Below are 15843 nucleotides of genomic sequence, written 5' to 3'. Positions count from 1 at the left end.
AACATAATGTACACACTTCATAGTGAAATACTACTTGATAGGTTCAGAAAGTACCTAATGGTGCATCACACAACATAATGTACACACTTCATGGTGAAATACCACTTGATAGGTTCAGAAAGTACTTAATGTTGCATCACAAAACAATGTACACACTTCATAGTGAAATAACACTTGATAGGTTCAGGAAGTACCTAATGTTGCATCACACAACAATGTATACACTTCATAGTGAAATACCACTTGATAGGTTCAGGAAGTACCTAATGTTGCATCACACAACATAATGTACACACTTCATAGTGAAATACCACTTGAAAGGTTCAGGAAATACCTAATGTTGCATCACACAACAATGTATACACTTCATGGTGAAATACCACTTGATAGGTTCAGAAAGTACCTAATGTTGCATCACACAACATAATGTACACACTTCATAGTGAAATACTACTTGATAGGTTCAGAAAGTACCTAATGTTGCATCACACAACATAATGTACACACTTCACAGTGAAATACCACTTGATAGGTTCAGAAAGTACCTAATGTTGCATCACACAACAATGTACACACTTCATAGTGAAATACCACTTGAGAGGTTCAGGAAATACCTAATGTTGCATCACACAACAATGTACACACTTCTTAGTGAAATACCACTTGATAGGTTCAGAAAGTACCTAATGTTGCATCACACAACATAATGTACACACTTCATAGTGAAATACCACTTGATAGGTTCAGAAAGTACCTATTGTTGCATCACACAACAATGTACACACTTCATAGTGAAATACCACTTGAGAGGTTCAGGAAATACCTAATGTTGCATCACACAACATAATGTATACACTTCATGGTGAAATACCACTTGATAGGTTAAGAAAGTACCTAATGTTGCATCACACAACAATGTACACACTTCATAGTGAAATACCACTTGAGAGGTTCAGAAAGTACCTAATGTTGCATCACACAACATAATGTACACACTTAGTGAAATACCACTTGATAGGTTCAGAAAGTACCTAATGTTGCATCACACAACAATGTACACACTTCTTAGTGAAATACCACTTGATAGGTTCAGAAAGTACCTATTGTTGCATCACACAACATAATGTACACACTTCATAGTGAAATACTACTTGATAGGTTCAGAAAGTACCTAATGTTGCATCACACAACATAATGTACACACTTCATAGTGAAATACCACTTGAGAGGTTCAGGAAATACCTAATGTTGCATCACACAACAATGTATACACTTCATGGTGAAATACCACTTGATAGGTTCAGAAAGTACCTAATGTTGCATCACACAACATAATGTACACACTTCATAGTGAAATACCACTTGATAGGTTCAGAAAGTACCTAATGTTGCATCACACAACATAATGTACACACTTCATAGTGAAATACCACTTGATAGGTTCAGAAAGTACCTAATGTTGCATCACACAACATAATGTACACACTTCATAGTGAAATACCACTTGATGGGTTCAGAAAGCACCTAATGTTGCATCACACAACAATGTACACACTTCATAGTGAAATACCACTTGATAGGTTAAGAAAGTACCTAATGTTGCATCACACAACATAATGTACACACTTCTTAGTGAAATACCACTTGATAGGTTAAGAAAGTACCTAATGTTGCATCACATAACATAATGTATTCACTTCATAGTGAAATACCACTTGATAGGTTAAGAAAGTACCTAATGTTGCATCACACAACATAATGTACACACTTAGTGAAATACCACTTGATAGGTTCAGAAAGTACCTAATGTTGCATCACACAACAATGTACACACTTAGTGAAATACCACTTGATAGGTTCAGAAAGTACCTAATGTTGCATCACACAACAATGTACACACTTCTTAGTGAAATACCACTTGATAGGTTCAGAAAGTACCTATTGTTGCATCACACAACATAATGTACACACTTCATAGTGAAATACCACTTGATAGGTTAAGAAAGTACCTAATGTTGCATCACACAACATAATGTACACACTTCATAGTGAAATACCACTTGATAGGTTCAGAAAGTACCTAATGTTGCATCACACAACATAATGTACACACTTCATAGTGAAATACCACTTGGTGGGTTCAGAAAGCACCTAATGTTGCATCACACAACAATGTACACACTTCATAGTGAAATACCACTTGATAGGTTAAGAAAGTACCTAATGTTGCATCACATAACATAATGTACACACTTCATAGTGAAATACCACTTGATAGGTTAAGAAAGTACCTAATGTTGCATCACACAACATAATGTACATACTTCATAGTGAAATACCACTTGATAGGTTCAGAAAGTACCTAATGTTGCATCACACAACATAATGTACACACTTAGTGAAATACCACTTGATAGGTTCAGAAAGTACCTAATGTTGCATCACACAACAATGTACACACTTCTTAGTGAAATACCACTTGATAGGTTCAGAAAGTACCTATTGTTGCATCACACAACATAATGTACACACTTCTTAGTGAAATACCTCTTGATAGGTTCAGAAAGTACCTATTGTTGCATCACACAACAATGTATACACTTCATAGTGAAATACCACTTTGATAGGTTCAGAAAGTACCTAATGTTGCTTCTCTTCTGTCTTACAGTCAAGTAATTCCTCTAGTCACTGGTCTGATAAATAATACCAGCTGTAGTGACAAGAAGATTATCCTCAAGATTCCAACTGACACCCACAATTATATTTTTATGTTTTTCTAATCCAACTCATACAGCTAAATAACTATTTTCAGCATCTTCCATGTCATTGTCTGAATCAAGATATAAAACATTACTCTGACAACAAAACAGAATAAAATCATAATTCTGCAATGTTTTTATCTCTTTCAAGTCTTCGAAGTTAATAAGCCATCTGAATAACACACAGTACACCTTAATGATGATTTTCCCATACAGGTTGTGTCAGTAGTGTTTCACAAATACCACAACTGCTGGAAATTCTTTTGTTACACAGTATATGCCTTTATAGGAACCACGAGCATATGCATTACTTGTTCTAGCCCATTTCTGAAATTCTGATAACTCTGATTTGATGGCATTGGTATCTAACAAGAACTCAGAGTCTTAGCATGGATGTATTAACACAAGTTTCAAACAAAATCACACCAACAAGAACTCAGTCTTGTCATGGATATACTAACTCAACTTTCACACTTTATTGAAAGGAATATTTGTTCTCATTCTTTGGTCCATTTGAGATTATCATAAACTGTACATGTATCTCAGGATGGCTAGTATGGGTATTAACACTTGTACTAGTAAAGAAGAGAACAACATTTTAACATTCTAAGGTTATCTTCAGGTTAACAAACAGAGAGTTTACAACTGACTGTTGCTGGGCACATGTCTGAGGGATGAGAGAGGAAACAAGTGTGGGATTGTAGGGGGTGATGCAGTTAGATATTTAGTTATTAATTAATATAGGTATAAAGGTGTTCCTTTATATTGGTTTAATTTGGGTTTTGCTTATTTTTTGTTTTCCCTCCTTGGGTTTTCAATTCCTGCTATCATATGTAAATTATTGATTTGATGACTATTGTAGTTATTTTACAATACATTTCTTTATTAATAATTTTGCTGCTTCAGATATATCCAAATAAACATTTATGCCCACTGACTGCAAAACTTGGATTTACCCCACAGCTATCAAAAAATATTTCCTTTTACTGCAAATTATGGGAAAATCACCCTGCACTTGGAACAATCACCAAAGTTGCTTGCGTGCTGCCATCTATATTATACATCATAAACTCTGGATGTTTATATGCCTCATTACAAAATTGCCAACTCTTCAGGAACACCTATAGAATCTACATAAAGACAGCTTTTTTACATTGTGGATATAATTATTTAAATAATTTGTTTTATATTTTGTAATAATTTTGGCTTCTTACTGAGTTAAGTTTGTCTCTATTTATATCTTTTACTAAAGAACACTTAATTTTTCTCATCTTTTGTTTAAATTATTATTTTTCACTATCTAGTATGGTTTTTGAGGTATGTTACTGTCAGATATAGAAAATACAGTTTCTATCAGTATTGAAAAGGCAATACAAAGGGTCAAATTAATTATTTTAATTTTTGATGCATAATGGTTAATTTTTGGGAATTAGCCTGAAAATTAGTTGTTCAGTGAAGGGATTAAATGACTGTATTTGTTTTTTGTATATTGTTTTTTTGTTTTTTTTCTGAAGGATATTGTTTGTAGTTTTATTGGAAGACATGAGCATCTCATTTTTGAAGGGTAATTTTTCATATTAAGGCCTCTTTGTTAATGAATTATCTTGTATTTTAATGTGTTTCTTTGTTAAAGGGTTTCTGGTATTTTGTATTGTATAGCATAGTGTATTAACTGTCATCTCTTGAAGGGGCTAGATGTTATTTATTATTCTAGATGTTTTTTTTGTTACATTTTTTCAAGTATGGTTATTTTGTGATGGACAAGTGGTTCACTGAAGTAAAAATGAGTTAACTTGATTTCTGGAGTGGCTTGTAAGTAAATGGGAAGGTGAGAAATGTGGTACAGGATAATACCATATCTTTACTGACTTCATAATAACTGTGTACCTTTTTTGAACTATAATTTTTCTTTTATTTCAGTTTAGATTGCAGAGAATTGCTCACATGAGCAACATAGTATCATATTATCTGCACCTTGAACTACATCCTCATAATAATGTTAAAGTATGATCAGAACAAGCCATCTGTTTAAACTGATAGTGAACTTGGTAATGAATACAGCTAATTAAGTATTATTTTTGTACATTCTTACTTATGAAAATTAGAATGGATTGTTTTATCAGTTAATACTGTCACTGTTAACTCTTTCAACATGGGCTTGGTTGATTTCACTGACCATGTGGTTTCTTTGTACTTGTCTTTATTGATTTAATATTACTAACTTTTAATATAACAAGTATACCTTCACAAAATTTGGTAGTCTTTCAGTTAACATTATAAGTCTTTCACACACAAAATAATTGTATTTTTAGTGAAGTATTTTTAATAAAGTAAAAAGTTTGTTCATTAATATATTGAGCATTTGGTATATGAATATATGGTAAAATTTGAAAAGGCTGAATAACTGGTGACAAGGTCAAACTGTGGCCTGAAGTAGGGCTATTTTTAGCTAAATCATAAAAAGTTGCATGCAGCTAAATTTTTTTTACAGGAGATCTAACAGACTTTTAATTACAACAATTGCTGATTTATCAACTGATATGTTATAGAAAATTAGAAAAAAAAATCAGCTTTGTATCATATTAAGTATTAGAGCTATGGCTTATTACATAAACCAATGTTTTTTATGATTTTGGGTTTTCAGGTGATTTTACTGCCTCACTATGAAAATCATTAAGAGAGATAAACTTGGTTTGAGATCATTTTTGAATTCTGTGAGATTAATTCAGTCAGTGTAGCAAATTTCAGCCTTCTGCCACCATTACTCTTGCAGCTTTAAGCAGCCAAAGTCGCCCAAAAAAAAACAAAAAAACAGTAATTAAAGTTTACAGGCCTGTAAATCAGAAACTATTAGAGATATTGATCTAATCTTTGGCAAATTTTCATTATATGGGTAGATGAGCACATGTGAAGTATTGAGCAGTAAAACTATACCCTGGAGAGAGAGAGATGGACATTTATATAATTGTAGAAGTTACTTGTAAGTCTTTTGATTTTGAGTAAAATAAAAATACAGATTTAGTGTCATATTATTACAACTTCTATGTGAGGAAAAATTAAAATTTTGAACCTAATATTCAATTGCCATTTTTATTACTGCAAAGAGTTAACTGATCTGAAGAAATGTAGGTGCTTAACTTTTACATATTGCAACTTAGCATTTGGATTCCTAAATATTATTTGATCCTTCAGAGCTGTCCAAGTACACTCATCTTAATGAAAATTAAAACTTTAAACCCACCATTTATTTGTTCAGCAGTATTTAATTTCCTGTTGCATGACTCATGTAAAGTGCTGGCCTCAACTTCTGATGATGCCAGCTTGTTCCATAAATCTGTGAATGTTATTGGAATGAAAATGTCTCAGTTGGAGCTAAGCCTGTCTTTTACAAATCTTAAGCATATGTTTTCCTGTCCTATTAGCTCCTAGAATATAGCACAAGGAAATCACAATCATTCTGTGTGTTTGTATGCTTATGGCAGAACTTGAAAACAACCTTCATCATGGATAGGAAGGGATTATATTGGTAATAGTTCTGGAATGAGATTAATTTGGAAGTTTATATAATCAAATGTTGTTCAGACTTTGGTTTTTTGTTGAACACACATTTTATAGATTAATGTGTGTAGCATTTGATGAATTTTATCAGTGTTACATGTATTTTGTGTTTAAGACTTTTTCCATAAAAGCTGAGCTTTCTGACATTGTCTGTGTTGGTGATTGATTAAATAATATTTGCTTTTCTTCTAAGTTTATACATGTAGATAAACACTTCTTTTAATTTAATATGAATTTTACAGAGTAAAATAATTATGTTTGGAAAGTTGCCATATGTAGTTAATTTGACAGATACTTTTGTGCTTGTGTTTTTGCATTTTGAGCAGATAAACCTTCTGTGTTTGCAAGCTTAATATTTACTACATTGAATGACATGTATACAACTTACCATATAAATGAATATCTATACATGAATTTATTTCATTTTCTGAAAGAGAGCTGCTTAAGTAATGGTATTCCGTTAATATTGAATTTATTGAACATTTGTAGAATTTGTATTATGTGTGAAAGTTAAAAATTAAAACTAAATATGAACAAATCCTAGAATTCAGATTTTCAAGTATATGAATAAGTTGGACAGCTTCTCAGCAGCTTGGTAGTAAATCAGATGACTTGTAATGGTTAAAAAAACTGAGTTTTGATGCTTCATAGACATCTTTATTGTTTAGCTTTATGCTTAACAACCAACCAAATTTGACAGTGATTTATAATAATACTTTATAATAGCTAACAATTAATGTTTATTGACTCATTTGAAAGCTATTGATGTAATAGTATGTGTTGTGTTGTGCTAATTTTGCAAGAATATAGTTTATACATTAAAATATATAAAAGACTAAAGCTTAATATGTTATATGATGGTTTGTAATTAATAAATGATGCATGTTAAGATAAATGACACAGTTGGATGCTATACATTTACTCCAGTAACATAATGACATCACAGGAAATTGCATGTACTGGGATATTAAGTAATATAAACTTTCCTTTTCATCTCTTCAGTTGTATATTGGTCTAGGCATAACATTGTGTTTAGTGTTTAAATCCGTGAATTTAAGGGTCCATGTTATGGGTGTATTATAAGAATGATAAATATAAGAATTCCTATTACCTGATTATACGTGTCCAATAGTCAGTGGTGGGTACTGTATCTAGTTTGCCAAGTCAAAATTATGGTTGGTAGTGCAGATAGCTGTGATGTAGCTTTGCAGGAATATCTGAAAAGTTGTATATTTGGGTTTATTGGTACATTGTATTACAGATATGGTACCTGAAGTTGGTGAGTGTATTTCATCCATGTGACAAGGAGAATGTTATCAGTTATTGCCTACAGCACATTTCTTAACAATGATTTTCCAGTGTATGTAAACTTATATATGTGTGTGTTTATATTTCAATTATATAAACTTCCAGATTTTGTAATGTTTCATTAATACTTAATACAGTTAACAGTGGCATATTTAGGAAGGGGCTAGAGGAGGTTCAGCCCTAGGGCCCCTGGTCTTAATGGGGCCCATTGATAATTTTATTGTATGTAAAATTACATGGGATTTTGGGCCCACACAACCTTAAATCCACCACCGACAGCTAAGATGTACACCTCACATAAAAACAGCAAAAACTTTGGAACTTTGAACTATTTCATGCTCAGAACTCCTTTGATAATGTGTAAAGAAAGAACTAGGGTCATTGTTCCTTTAAGGTCCCCAAGGACTTGCATTGCTAAAGTCTAGGGTTTGATTGACTATGGTGGACACAGATGATAGTCCAGTGTGGCTTTGCTCTTATTCAGAGCAATGTTTTACATTACTTTAAGTGTTTTACTAATTTTATATATTTGGCTGCATTTCATTTGAATGAATATATCATCCAAGAGGATCACCAGGATATTGAAATAAATTCTACATGATATCCAGATTTTGCTGATGATATTGGGCATTTATGTCATATGCTTTCAATGATGTAACATATAAGTTGTCCATCATAGTAATCATATATGTTAACCATAGGATGCATGGATAACAGAACATACAGAAATGCATAGTAGGGGCCCTTTGAGCCCCTCATTATATTACATGAGAAATGAGAGGAAAAATTAAGTTATATGCCGTAAACATACATCTAGTAAACTTAAGTTTAAACAAAAACAAAAGTGGATGTTTGTTAAGGTATACAAGAACATGGTTTGACAATTCTTTGTTGTGGTACTTTCAGTTCGGTAAATGAAATGCTTAAAGCAGTGTTTAATTTTGGATGACTGACTAATACTCATTTTTCTGTTTATTTGATATTGTATAGAAATAAGTAATTGAGCTGAATGAAGAAATAGAAAACTGACAAATAAAAACAGATAGCTGTTTCCAAGAGACTATATGTATATCGTAGGGTTAAAATGAACACACATCATGCTTCTAGCATAACTAGAGCACAAAAGGAATATAATAGGAGCATGTTCTGCTTCATTTGGTTGAATATGTTTTTAAATTAATAATAAATTTGCAGACATAATTCAAATAACACTGAATAATTCAGGTCAGGATAAAAACATTAATGATGAGTTATTTAAGAAATTTGTAATGTATATTTATCAATTTTATATAATTGCAAGAGTTCCAACCAGAGTAATCTGTCAACTTGATGGAACCTTATGAGTTATAGGATTAATTCAGGTAGCATTGTGCACACTGGAGTGAAAATGTGTAAAATGAAAAGAAATAGCCAGTATCTGGTGAAGGTTCTTAATTTCCTTAACAATTCACCTTCATGTGAAAGTTTGAAGAAATATACTTTTGCTGGATACTAGCTGTTTCTATACATTGAACTTTATATCAACTGTTTTTTCATTTGTCATGTTAGTTATGTATTGGGTTAACTAATATTTGCATTTTAAAGTTTAATTTCATGCTCTTTTGTCAATTTAGACTTTTCAAAAATATTACTTTCTTATTTGCAGTAATGCCTACTAAGTACTGTAACTTGTACCTAATTTGATTATGACATAAAATGTAATTAGACTTAATGTAATGTAGAATAGATTGCTAGGCACAATAGCCTGTGAGTAATTCAGATAAGACAAAAACTTAATTATAGTAATTTAAGCAGTTTTATGCATCTGGTTTATTGAAAACATTTGTGGAAGTTTAGCTAATTTTGTGTTTGGATTTATAGCCTAAGTGATAAACCTACCAGTCTGGCCACACATGACTTTTAACATTTGGCACCCACTTGATAATTTTGTTTTTATGTTTGTTTACTTTGTGTAATTGTGGGTTAAATTCATGCTTAACCCTAAAATTACTTATGGGGTCATGTGTAAGATCTGATCAGCTGTACAAACATAATTTTATGGTATTTGTGCATCATGTTGCTTTTAACCCATGACTTTGTTATAGGTTTTCTAATGTATTTGTCAAACAAAAAAATTAGCTAAAACATCATCGGTAATGCTATTAATTTCACCTGTTACTAGTGGAACATCTACATATTTTAAACAAAAATGAGTAAGCTCAACCGTTGTTGTTTGACTAGTTATTTATAATGAATAATGCAACAGGTAGAAATAATTGGAATAAAGTAACCTATTTCATTATATTGTGTCATCTTTTGACTTCTTAAGACTGTATTAATTTCTGAATCTCTTCTCAAATAACTTTGTGAAAACAGGAAAACAAGTATCAGGAGTTCCAGGATTAAATGTATGGTGATTAAAAGTATTGGCATTTATGAAGGCAACTATGAGTTTAAATAGTGATTAGAACAGTATATAGCATTGAATAAAGAATAGTAAGATAATTTATCCATTGATGAAAATGATAATGATGCAAGTTATATTGATGATGAAAGTTAGAATAGTACTGATTAAAACCTAGATGTGTATTTTAGATAAATTAAGGAAGTGATGTGGTTTACAACAATAAGATAGCAGTAAAGTGGGAGATGGTAATATATCTGTGAAGGAACACTGGTTCCAATTAAATGTTCAAGAAAAATATGTACCTAATCTTTATGTGAAGAAAAGCATTTTGAAGAAATGGTGGAGTAAACAAATAAAGAAGTAGAAATTGCTGAGGAGAACAAAAGAAAACTGAAACCTATGAATTATGACAGACAGAAATATTTCTATTGTGTTATGGCTGCTGTTGTGTGTGGGATGGAAAAACTATCAAACAGCTTCAGAATTGGGAGAACAGTTTTAAGTATCAGAAGTTATGAAATTTTAACATACTTTTAGTTGATAAAAATGTAAAGAGTGTAATTTCGCATTTGCAAGTATAATGAATTCTATAAAAAATGTTAATTTGGAGTATAGCATAAGACATACAGTTATTACGTCTACTTCATGTCTGTTAACTTTATGTTTACTGAGTACACAAATCCAATAACACACATACTATACGTACATCTTAAATTTTTTTATTTCAGTCTTTTCTTGTCCACTAACTATACTCACAAGCTTGGTGTAATCCAAAATCCATTAGAACTGATTTAATTATATATATAAATGTCCAACAAGCTACTATTTATTTTTGTCAATGGAAGTATTACAAATTGGGATTTGTTTTTTATATATAAATACAAGAAGTAGATAATGAACAACTGATTTTCCTGATTGAGAATATAGTTCTCTTTGAATGAATGGTGGAGCTAAGAGTCAAATGCACTTTACTATTTCTGAACATTGATTGTAAAAGAATTTTTAGTGACTGAATCAGGAAACATTTTTCTGAAGTTATTTATACAAGTTAGCATCTTTATGTGTCTTGTTAGTCATCAGTGTTTTCATGCTGCAGATGAAATAAATTATTCTTATGATAAATTTTGGCAAAACCAGTTTTGCTTTAAATGTGTACTCAGAGAAATCAAAACAAAAATGAGTGAATTTGGTACTTTCTATATGTGCAAACACATGAAGTTGTGTCTGTTAGATATGTAAAATGTCTATCACATCTATAAATCATTATTAGATATGTAAAAAGTCTGTAACTGTAGTCTATCACATCTATAAATCATTATTAGATATGTAAAAAGTCTGTAACAGTAGTCTATCACATCTATAAATCATTATTAGATATGTAAAAAGTCTGTAACAGTAGTCTATCACATCTATAAATCATTATTAGATATGTAAAAAGTCTGTAACAGTAGTCTATCACATCTATAAATCATTATTAGATATGTAAAAAGTCTCTAACAGTAGTTTATCACATCTATAAATCATTATTAGATATGTAAAATGTCTGTAACAGTAGTCTCACATCTATACATCATTATTAGATATGTAAAATGTCTGTAACAGTAGTCTATCACATCTATAAATCATTATTAGATATGTAAAATGTCTGTAACAGTAGTCTATCACATCTATAAATCATTATTAGATATGTAAAATGTCTGTAACAGTAGTCTCACATCTATACATCATTATTAGATATGTGAAAAGTCTGTAACAGTAGTCTCACATCTATAAATCATTATTAGATATGTAAAAAGTCTGTAACAGTAGTCTATCACATCTATAAATCATTATTAGATATGTAAAAAGTCTGTAACAGTAGTCTATCACATCTATAAATCATTATTAGATATGTAAAATGTCTGTAACAGTAGTCTCACATCTATACATCATTATTAGATATGTAAAATGTCTGTAACAGTAGTCTCACATCTATACATCATTATTAGATATGTAAAAAGTCTGTAACTGTAGTCTATCACATCTATAAATCATTATTAGATATGTAAAATGTCTGTAACAGTAGTCTCACATCTATACATCATTATTAGATATGTGAAAAGTCTGTAACAGTAGTCTCACATCTATAAATCATTATTAGATATGTAAAAAGTCTGTAACAGTAGTCTATCACATCTATAAATCATTATTAGATATGTAAAAAGTCTGTAACAGTAGTCTATCACATCTATAAATCATTATTAGATATGTAAAATGTCTGTAACAGTAGTCTCACATCTATACATCATTATTAGATATGTAAAATGTCTGTAACAGTAGTCTATCACATCTATAAATCATTATTAGATATGTAAAATGTCTGTAACAGTAGTCTATCACATCTATAAATCATTATTAGATATGTAAAATGTCTGTAACAGTAGTCTCACATCTATACATCATTATTAGATATGTGAAAAGTCTGTAACAGTAGTCTCACATCTATAAATCATTATTAGATATGTAAAAAGTCTGTAACAGTAGTCTATCACATCTATAAATCATTATTAGATATGTAAAAAGTCTCTAACAGTAGTTTATCACATCTATAAATCATTATTAGATATGTAAAATGTCTGTAACAGTAGTCTATCACATCTATAAATCATTATTAGATATGTAAAATGTCTGTAACAGTAGTCTATCACATCTATAAATCATTATTAGATATGTGAAAAGTCTGTAACAGTAGTCTCACATCTATAAATCATTATTAGATATGTGAAAAGTCTGTAACAGTAGTCTCACATCTATAAATCATTATTAGATATGTAAAAAGTCTGTAACAGTAGTCTATCACATCTATAAATCATTATTAGATATGTAAAATGTCTGTAACAGTAGTCTCACATCTATACATCATTATTAGATATGTAAAAAGTCTGTAACAGTAGTCTCACATCTATAAATCATTATTAGATATGTGAAAAGTCTGTAACAGTAGTCTATCACATCTATAAATCATTATTAGATATGTGAAAAGTCTGTAACAGTAGTTTATCACATCCATAAATCATTATTAGATATGTAAAATGTCTGTAACAGTAGTCTATCACATCTATAAATCATTATTAGATATGTAAAAAGTCTGTAACAGTAGTCTCACATCCATAAATCATTATTAGATATGTAAAAAGTCTGTAACAGTAGTCTATCACATCTATAAATCATTATTAGATATGTAAAGAGTCTGTAACAGTAGTCTATCACATCTATAAATCATTATTAGATATGTAAAAAGTCTGTAACAGTAGTCTATCACATCTATAAATCATTATTAGATATGTGAAAAGTCTGTAACAGTAGTTTATCACATCCATAAATCATTATTAGATATGTAAAATGTCTGTAACAGTAGTCTATCACATCTATAAATCATTATTAGATATGTAAAAAGTCTGTAACAGTAGTCTATCACATCTATAAATCATTATTAGATATGTAAAAAGTCTGTAACAGTAGTCTATCACGTCTATAAATCATTATTAGATATGTAAAGAGTCTGTAATAGTAGTCTATCATATCTATAAATCATTATTAGATATGTAAAATGTCTGTAACAGTAGTCTATCACATTTATAAATCATTATTAGATCTGTAAAAAGTCTGTAACAGTAGTTTATTACATCTATAAATCATTGTTCCTTGCAGTACAGAGATATAATTATTTTTATCAATAGGCATTTAAAAAAAATGCTTTGTTTCTCTACAGTTCTGCTCTTGACAAAGTAACAGATCAGCACGTAGCTATCAAGAAACTAAGCAGACCTTTTCAGAATGTAACTCATGCCAAAAGGGCCTATAGGGAATTTAAACTGATGAAACTTGTGAATCACAAAATGTAAGTGAAAGGTTTGTTTTATATAATATTGATATGTTGAGCTGAATGTAGAGTGTAAGTACGTTTGGTATACTTGTACCTGGGAATAGACTATGTACGTCCATATAGTAGGGAAATAACAGTAGAATAATTGTTGAAATTAAAACTATGAATTTGGCTGAATTTATCTTGACTCTTGTGCATGTTAAATTTGGTAATTACTCATCTTTACCTTCTTTTGCCACATTTTAAGTAGTTTTTCCTTTAGTTTGTGATTTAACAGAAAAATAACATGCAAGTACTATATTTTAGAATATTTTTCAATGGAAATTAGTTGTATAACAGCTAGTTCTTTCAGTTAGTGATAGAAGGTAAAATTAACTAACCATTTAATAAAGTAACTTAAAATAAAGTTTTTTTTTATAAGCCACTCTCTCAAAAGACATTTTCTATAACATCTGTTTCTTTTAACCCTTTCACAACAGGTCATGGGTTAAAGGCCATGTCACTGAGTTTGTTGACTTGATTTCAAAATTTTATTGAACTACTATTTTATAAATTGATTCCAATAAGTTTGGAATCAAATTGTAGATTATAATTCAAACTTTATTATTATATATGAGTTAATTTTTTAACATTAAAGTTGCAGCACTGTGAATATGTTTATGATGTCAAAACACTAAGTCTGTAATACTGCATTTATAGTTTTGTACAAGTTAGGAATTCAAAGTATTAATACTGACAAGCTAGAATATAAAATAAGAACCTCGTATCTTTTTATTTTGCTGAGGTATGCTTGTGTACTGAATCAAACACTGTGGTCCTGTTCCACTCTTTTCATTTATTTTGAAGTGGTCTCTTATGTACTCTTACTACAGTATATGGTGTATGAATAACCAATCAACAGCTTAGAATGCCCCCAGAGCAGTTTTTCTCAGAAATTTTAATCTTTGAAAAGACTACCATGTTCTTTCAATCCAAGATTTCAATGAGGTAGGTTGTGTCTTTAGTCTGTTCAAGTTTCATGTGTTTTTTAATATAAATAAACCTTATCAACTGAGCTTGAGAAATTATAGAGGAATTCTGTGGTATCAAAATAGTTATTTGTGATTTTTTGGTCACTGAACTGTAAATATAAAACCTAAAAAAAAATTTGTTTGATAATCCTACACATGCAAAATTTTAAAAGCTTAGCAATCTATGTCAAGCAGCAACCCAATACAAAGGTTGTAGCGAGAAGAGATAATTGTTTACTTTATTTCTTGGTTTATTGTTCTATATTTTAAGACTAAACATTTGTATGTTCATGTTATAATATGTAATCATTCTAGCATGAAAAAGCGTAATTTATATAGAAATATATATTTTTTTATGATGGTTATGAAGTTCGTTAAGTGACAGACCCACATATTTGGAGTGTAGAAAATAACATTAGTAATAAAACAAACTATTTTCACAAACAAATCTTTGGTAAAAATTTTTTATTAAAAATTTTGAATTCTGGTATATAAAATACTTGTAATCTTTACTAAAAGTCTACTAAATTTTGTGAAGATACATATAATGTATTAAAAGTTATAGTGCAAATACTTAATATGTGCAAATGTGTAGATGAACTTGTGTTTATTATACTTGGCCCACAGCAAAAGGGTTAACCATAAATATAGTTTATGAAATTTACAAAAAAAAAGTTACAAATCAAAGTTGTTGTATTTCTTTGTCTATAATTTCAAATCTACAGTAGGATTATAAATTTGATGTATAAGTTTTTAAATTTGAGTGGTATATAAGAAAAAATTATCTTTTGTTGTATTATTACTTGGTAGAGAATGTTTATTTCTTTAGCAAACTGTAGCTATTGAAGCTTTCAACTTTAGCCTACAAGAGCTAGAGTATACACTAATTTATATGCAAAAACGGCTCGTTTGGGTTGAGAAAATATTTTACATAGAAGAGCGAACAAAAATATTTTC

At 30.1% G+C, this 15843-nt stretch overlaps 1 pseudogene across 1 annotated transcript in view; it reads left to right on the top strand.

The window, feature by feature from the left end:
- LOC143256142 (stress-activated protein kinase JNK-like) overlaps positions 1 to 15843 on the top strand; it is a 94804-nt pseudogene that overhangs the window by 14023 nt on the left and 64938 nt on the right. Inside the window, exon 3 of the transcript XR_013031184.1 lies at positions 13763 to 13895. The product of XR_013031184.1 is annotated as a stress-activated protein kinase JNK-like (transcript). The remainder of the gene's footprint in view (positions 1 to 13762; positions 13896 to 15843) is intronic.

This window comes from Tachypleus tridentatus, chromosome 7 (genome assembly GCF_004210375.1).
Source record: "Tachypleus tridentatus isolate NWPU-2018 chromosome 7, ASM421037v1, whole genome shotgun sequence".
NCBI classification, from domain to species: Eukaryota; Metazoa; Arthropoda; class Merostomata; order Xiphosura; family Limulidae; genus Tachypleus; species Tachypleus tridentatus.
The sequence above is the reverse complement of the archived record's forward strand: the minus strand, read 5'-3'. Positions and strand labels throughout refer to the sequence as shown.